At 40.0% G+C, this 7,377-nt stretch overlaps 1 long non-coding RNA gene across 1 annotated transcript; it reads right to left on the reverse strand.

The window, feature by feature from the left end:
- Positions 1–3,791: 3,791 nt before the first annotated feature.
- Positions 3,792–7,098, reverse strand: LOC120408757. The gene is made up of 2 exons (XR_005600950.1): positions 7,023–7,098; positions 3,792–4,010 (listed from the first exon to the last, which is right to left on the reverse strand). It is a non-coding gene; the product is annotated as an uncharacterized LOC120408757 (long non-coding RNA).
- Between the last annotated feature and the right edge of the window lie 279 nt (positions 7,099–7,377).

The raw sequence follows: 7,377 nt of genomic DNA on the forward strand, positions 1-7,377 counted from the left end.
CCACCGGCACAATGCTCTGGACGGCGGGGCTGCAAGGTCTTGCCGGACAGCGCAGCTGCAGAGCTGCAGCCTGACCCAGTGCTCTGTGCTGCATGGTAACATGGCTGGCTCCAGCTGGGCAGCACAGCTACCTGTCCTGGTGCTCTGGGCAGCACGGCTGTAGTGCCGCCAGCCACTGGTACTCCAGGCAGTGCGGTAAGGGGGCAGAGAGCAGGGTGGGTTGGATAGAGGGCAGGGGAGTTCAGGTGGTCAGGAGGTGGGGGTGTGGATAGGGATGGGGCGGGCGGTCAGAGGGTGGGGAACAGGGGGATTGAATGGGGGCAGTCAGGAAGGGGGGGGTTGGATGGGGTGGCAGGGGGCAGTCAGGGGCAGGAGTTTGGGGGCAGTCAGGGAGAAGGAGTGGTTGAATAGGGCCGGGGTCCCAGGGGGGCAGTCAGGAATGAGAGGAGGAGTTGGATGGGGTGGCGGGGGCTGGGCCACACCTGGCTGTTGGGGAGGCCCTCCATAAAATTTCAGATACCCGTTGTGGCCCTTAGGCCAAAAAGTTTGCCCGCCCTGATCTAATGGCTTCCATGAATTTTACAAGATAATTAAGGAAGCATTAGCCTTTGAGAGGTATCATCAATGCCATTCTGTTAGGGAAGGAACTTCCACAACCTATGAAAAAAGCTACTGTGGTTATTCTCCCTGAAGATGGAAGAGAATTTACCTTATGCAGTTCCTCTAGGCCCATATCTCTGTTAAGTCATGACAAAGATTTTAGCAAAAATATTAGCTAGCCACTTGCAGTCTATGCTCTCAGCTTATATAAATCCATATAATTAAGGATAGACATACCTAGTCTGTTAATTATGTACATATAGAGATTTCACACCATGAAATAAAATCAATAGAAACGACATTGGTGTTATAATGTTACTCACCCTGTTAACTGGAAAGCTCTGAGGACTATATTCCTGTATAATGTCTCTTTAAAAAAAAAAAGCTAACTATTGTAATGATTGTTTTGTTTCTGATATTTACATGACAAGGATTTGTGAACTTGTTAAAACTTCCTACATAAATAGTATAAAAAAAAGAAAATAAGAGAGTTTAAACTGTAAACCAGAATCTTCACACCTTTGGGAAGGAGTTCTGGGAGAGGCGGTTGTTTAAGTATTGGGGTGTCTGAAGGTTCAGCACTGTGCCCAGGGGATTAGGTGGCTGGACAGCAGAGGCGGGGGTGCCAGACAGAAGGTCCACACCTGAGTGTGTGCCTAGGGACCCCAAGATTGGGCCAGTGGATGGACTCCATTCAGGCTCCAGAAACTTAACACACTGCAGGAGATCCAGAGCACAGAGGCTTAGATACCCCTCACAGACTCCTAGTGGGAGGCAGGAAGGCAAATTCACTCAGGTCTGTGACACTGTGAGGACAAGATGGGTTCTGTTAACTCCATTCCAGTGGCATAAAAGGATTGTGTATTTATCTGAGGCAGAAGGAACTAGAGCAGGGATGGAAAGTTCTGGCAGGTAAAAAAAACCCCTAGAAACAACCAGACTTAAGTGAGAACCTAGGCTTCAATATTATTATTGAAGTTCTCAGTAAAGGCAAACTCAGGAGTGGAGAAAGTTTGGAACCCATCCATTGTGCATGTACTGTGAGCTGAGCAGGATGGGAATGGCACCTACTTTCAGTTTTGTATGTATCTTGCATTGTAGGGTCCCAACAGCAAGGACAGTATCCTCCTTTGTGCTTTGTACAGCACTAAGCATAATGTCAGTTCTTAAGAAATAATAAATACAATAATACATGGGGGGGAAATATGAAGAGTTGGGGGGAGGAGAGAGAATAAAATATTCATAAATGTTCCCAACAATGTCATTTTCCAATTAAAGTGTCATCCTATCCTCTGTGTGGGTGAGACAACAATCTTCATCTCACACAAATGTGACAGCATTATTAGCAAAAGGGATTTTATCATATATTAGTACATGATATAAAATTTAATGCAACTTTCCAGGGGCAGAAGTTTTCCAAAATCAACCTGCTTTTAGATACACCATTGAAATGCCAATTATCTCAGCCCACACAGAAAGGCTTTCTCTCTCCAAGCTATGTGAAACTTGTAGGAGTATGGGATAGTCCCTGGATACTGCAGCGGGCTTTCTTTGGGGTGGTCCAAGATCTGTGCCTAGGAAGGGGAGGGCTAAGGAAAGGATGGAAGTTACATACATCTTTCCTCCCAACACCATGAGGAATCTATTCAGGAGTTAACTACAATCTTGGTCTCCTAGATCTCCAGAGTATTGCTAACGTTCATGATTTTATTGCAAGTCTCACAATATTTGGTATTTTTCTTAAAGCACAAGCTCTGGGAGGCATGTGATTATGTGAATCTCAGTTTTCCTTAAAATAAAATGTAAGTTTCTAGCCCTTGTGTTCCTGGAGAAAAGTTTGAAAACATCAACCTTAAAAAGCTCAAAACCCAGAAATCAGATTCTTAAACTAATCTCAATTTTTGTGGGCCAGACAGCCAGCTATGCTGAAAGGGGTCCAGCAGAGAGTATGGGGGCACAGGGTCTCTGTGCAGAGCATCCTAGCAGATTTGAAGGGATCTGCTGGTCCTAGAGGCTAGGACTTAATCTTGGTAAAAGAATATATGAAGCAAATGCTGCAAGGGGAAACTCATCCAGTTTTCCTACCTTTGGCCTTCTCTCTCACTTTTTTCCTTGGGAGGAGAGATCTTAACTATGACATTAAACCTTCCTGACTGTAATGCTGTTCTGATCATACTGCACTTCCCCAACATTATCAATAATGCTTTGAGTCTATTCAATCAGTTAATTATATTTGATAAACAAATACATATAGCTCCAGAGTAAAGTATCAGTTTGAGAATGACCATCTTCGATAATAGTTAACAACAGATTTCTGTGTCTATGTAAAATTTCAAAGAACCGGCTTTTTTATTTTACAATTGATGCTGAAAGTGAGATTTCAGCTAACTGCAAATGAATATAAAGCAACAAGGCAGGTGCAGCTAAGGAAAATATTCCACAGATCTTCTTTATTATTTACGGCTAGAGCTCTGTTCCACTAAACCTCTGAGCTCACTTTTTAGAGTACGCTGCACAACGTCATTCACTTCCATGTCAACAAGCTTCGGCTTGATAAATTAAAACAGAAAAATGCTGGGTAAAGCACCTCAGACCTGCATGATTCATTTTGCAGCAATTTTCTGGCGGCTGCCCAAGAATGACCTGCTATCTTCCTGGTCTCCTTATCATTTTCCCATCTGAAAAAGGCTGAGCCATGCTGTACACTGGGGAGTAAGTGGCCTGAGCTGGCTGCATTCAAAGGCCATTAACAATCATAACTCTTCAAATCACCACCCTCCTGCAGACAAGGTTAATAGTAGTCTATAGAACAGGTAGGGAGGTCAGTAGTTACTTTTACTAAAATAAATATCAAGTGAATTGCTTGATTTCCTTTGTTACCTCTGACCATAAAACAAGAATTGCAATTTTTTAAAGACTGTTACTGTTAAAAAATGGAACTTTAAACCTCTTGGATTCAATTCCTTAAAAATCCAATGGGAGCCACTCTTCATGTATATGTCTTCTGGACTAATTTATTCATTTTTCTACTAAAACTAAAGTACAACTATATTTTTATAGAGCCTTGGCAAGTATGATTAATTTAGCAATTATCGTGGTAATCTAACACAAGGTTTTGACGTCCAAAAAAATAGGAGACTGTTTAATTTTCAGTACAGAGAGACAGATAAATCTGAGAAAGCACTAATTGCTAATGTCAATTCTTTATCAATCAATGTAATGTTGAAAATGAAAAAAAATCAATGCTGGAATTAAAAATAACATCACATTTTAGAGTCGAAAATCTCTACACTTTTTGCACTAAGTAAAATTCTGAAAAGTCCTCTTGGGGTGTTGTACTGTAGACATGAAGGAACAAAAGACACTGCTGTCAATGCAGAAATTTTGAAGACAATCTAGAAAAAACAACACTAAACAGAAAACATAAAAAGAGAAATGTCAATACATGTCTAAGAGTGTATGAGAATCATCATACATAATAACATTGATGAAAATTGAGTTAATATTATTGATAAAGGCACAAATGATTATCAATAATAATTATTTGCAATATTAATAAAACTGCACATTTCCACCAGCGTACCCCCTCTCCCACCACTCACTCATACTTATGGTATTTCTATTTGAAGTCAAAAGGTAACATTTTAGTTGTCTAATATTCCAGATCTGTAATGAAATATATGTAGACCAAAAATATGCTTTTATTTTAAAATAAATTATTAAAAAGCTGCCTCCTATACTGAGAGTTGACGCCTAGATTTTGGGTGTTCAAGATGTTTTAAATCATTGGAATTCTTTGCTCAGGCCTGGAGAGTAAATGAAGGAAAGACTCATTTTAAAAATGATTTGCTTTAAAACACGTTTGTAATATCTACATTTGGAAAGGGTCAATTGTCTTATCTTCACCTATGAATCCCCCCCCCCCCTTGAAGTCAATGGAGCTGAAAAGTAGAATGTGAGCTTTGCATGAATATCTCAGAATAATATTTGGTCTAGATTCTGTAAATTATTTGGGTTTGTTATCCCTTTTAAATGCTTTTTCTTTTTTCCTGAAGCCTAAATGGCTCAGTGAATTTCTAAGGGTTTATGGAGCTTTTGGCTCTGGGTCACTGGTTTGAATCAAGTGTAAGTCAGCAGTGAGCTGAGAGTCATTACCATCTGGTGGTGTTTCAGTGCTTTTTGTTAAATGAGTTGGTGGTCTGAGTCAAGTTCCTATTGGGCAGGTGATGGTTACCACATTCACATGTGCTACCCCTGTGTGGCAGTCTCAGCAGAAAAGACTGAGGGCATATCTACACAAGCACTTACTGCGTGGTAGGCAGAGGAATAAATCCACAGCACTCCAGCATGCCACACCCTAACTGGCCATGTGGACCATGCTGATGTGCACTAAAAGTCCCTAGCATGCTTTGACCTATGCTGTTTCAAATTTGAATGAGCGACCTATGTTCTGACCTGTGGAGGTGGCGCCTTCAGGTGAGGGTTGAGAAACATTAGAAAGGGTCGTGTTGGCAACTTGCATTGCTGCTGCCTATGCTGCTATAATTTTGATGTGGAAAAAGGGAGGAAATTGTTTTGTATGGCTGGCATCTGTCCCATCTACTACTTTCATTAAAAGCAAACATTAAAAGAAGAATAAAAGCATTTCTGTTCATCTTTAAGACACCTATATTGAAATTTTCATTTAGAAAAATAATACATCAACTGGCCTGCTCTTTTCATGACTTTGTGGTATTAAATAATTTCTGATTAAGAAAGATGCCAAATTTATAATAAATTTAAAAGGGGTGGACAAGATAGCAAGGAGGCTTTGACTTTTCCATATCCTCTAAGCTGCCCACACTTTGGTGAAGAATCTTTGATTTTTATGGAACTTTTCCCCCAGATAATCTTTCCCACTTCTTGCTCTCTTCACAAGTAACCCCTAATAAGACAATATTCACATTGCCAGTGTTATCTATGAACAGAATAGTGGTCAAATGATAATGTGTTTCAAAATTCTTCAGGTTTCACTCTGCCTGATGATCAAAAAATCATAATTATTGATGGGGGAACCTATTTCTAGTGGTGATCATTCTTAAGTGGACCTTCTACTTATTTTTATAACATGCTCCATGATGTGACATCAGAGCACCCATGGAAACTCTAGTCTTGATTCTGTTATCTACGGGTACACCTACACTAGGCCTTTAACTATGTTAGGGGTACCATTAAAAATTCAGTCTAACCACTTCAAGTGCATTCCATTTAAACATGGTTTAGTTGACAAGCATAGCGTCACCACCAAATACAGAAACAGAATCTTAGGGCCAGTTCCTCAGTTGGTGTAAATGAACATACCTCCATTGGAGCGATGCTGATTTACACCTGGACCCTAGTTCTCAAAGGTAGTTAGGTGCTTAACTCCCACTGATTTCATCTCCCATTGACCTCGCTACTAGTCTATCAAATTAATATGACATCCTTGACCTTCTAGATTCTGCCTCCAGTTCCAACCTCCTTGAACTTTTAATTCATTTCTCCATGTGAACTATTCTGTGCAAAGGATGCATTGGTACCCATTAGAATTCTTCATATTTCAAAACTAACTTGTGTTGTTCAGGAGATTAACTAGCTGTGACAAGGGAGTAGCTACAGGCAGGTCCAACCAACCAGAGCCCGATCCTTGTCCCATTGAAATCAGTGGCAAAACTCCCATTGACTTTAATAGTGCAGATCAAGGAGACTAAGCTGCTGATCCTGCAATCACATATACACACAAGTAACTTTACACACGTAAGCAATCCCATTGTGTTCAAAATAACTTCCCATCAGCAAGACTGAGCTCTGCATTGAAATGATTGTTTAGCTCCAATTTTTTAAGCTCTAATTGCTTAGCTTTGAATTTCAATAACTGTTTGGATATGATGGGGAATGCACACAATGCTTGCTACAGAACTGAAAGCTATAAAAAACAGTACATGTTAAACACTTGCACTTCATGGTAAACTAGATATTTGACGAAACTCACTATATTTTTCTCCTTGTAAGATTTACACAATGTGTGCTTTAATTGGAGATCAGAAGATACTGCAATAATATATTATTATATCAAATGTATTTTTAAATTATTCTTCCAGTGCATCAATCTTAGTGTACAGCTAAAGGGCTGGGGGGGGGTCACATGTGCAGAATGAGTTCTGCCCTCTGGAGAAATCCTCTTGACTGCACACAGTTCAAAACCCATTATGGTTGCTCCACAACCAAACATTTGATGCACTGATCAATGTCGAGAGTAGAGGGAGGGGAAAGCCACAAAATTAGACTGAAAAGCCTTGATGCTGCCCGCTGCTCTTTAACCTTGACTCAGCTGCGTGAGTATTAAAAAAAAAAAGGTGGGGGGAGGGGGAAGAAAAGAAAGAAAAGAAACAAGAGGGACAGACCTGAAAATTTGCTCTTTCCACATAGCAGCTTTTCTCTTTCTGCTGCTGAAGTCTCATTTATTCCTTCTTAATAAATCAAAATACCAGCCATACGCTCCCTAGAGAAAATTGACGGTCTTTTAATTCTTTTAAGTGGTACAAACATTTCCTTATAATTATCATTGTGTGTGTGATTTTTCTATAAAGGAATATTGAAATACACAAGAAAACCCATCTCTTAATATAAACTCTCTTGGAAGATTAAATCATTCATCCATAGGAGACTTGTCACAAGAAGAGAAAGAATCATAGTTTGAAGACTTCAAATAAAATAGAGGTATTGTCGTTTATTGCTTGTGCATCAGTGAGATTCATT

This window comes from Mauremys reevesii, linkage group 6 (genome assembly GCF_016161935.1).
Source record: "Mauremys reevesii isolate NIE-2019 linkage group 6, ASM1616193v1, whole genome shotgun sequence".
Lineage (NCBI taxonomy): Eukaryota > Metazoa > Chordata > Testudines > Geoemydidae > Mauremys > Mauremys reevesii.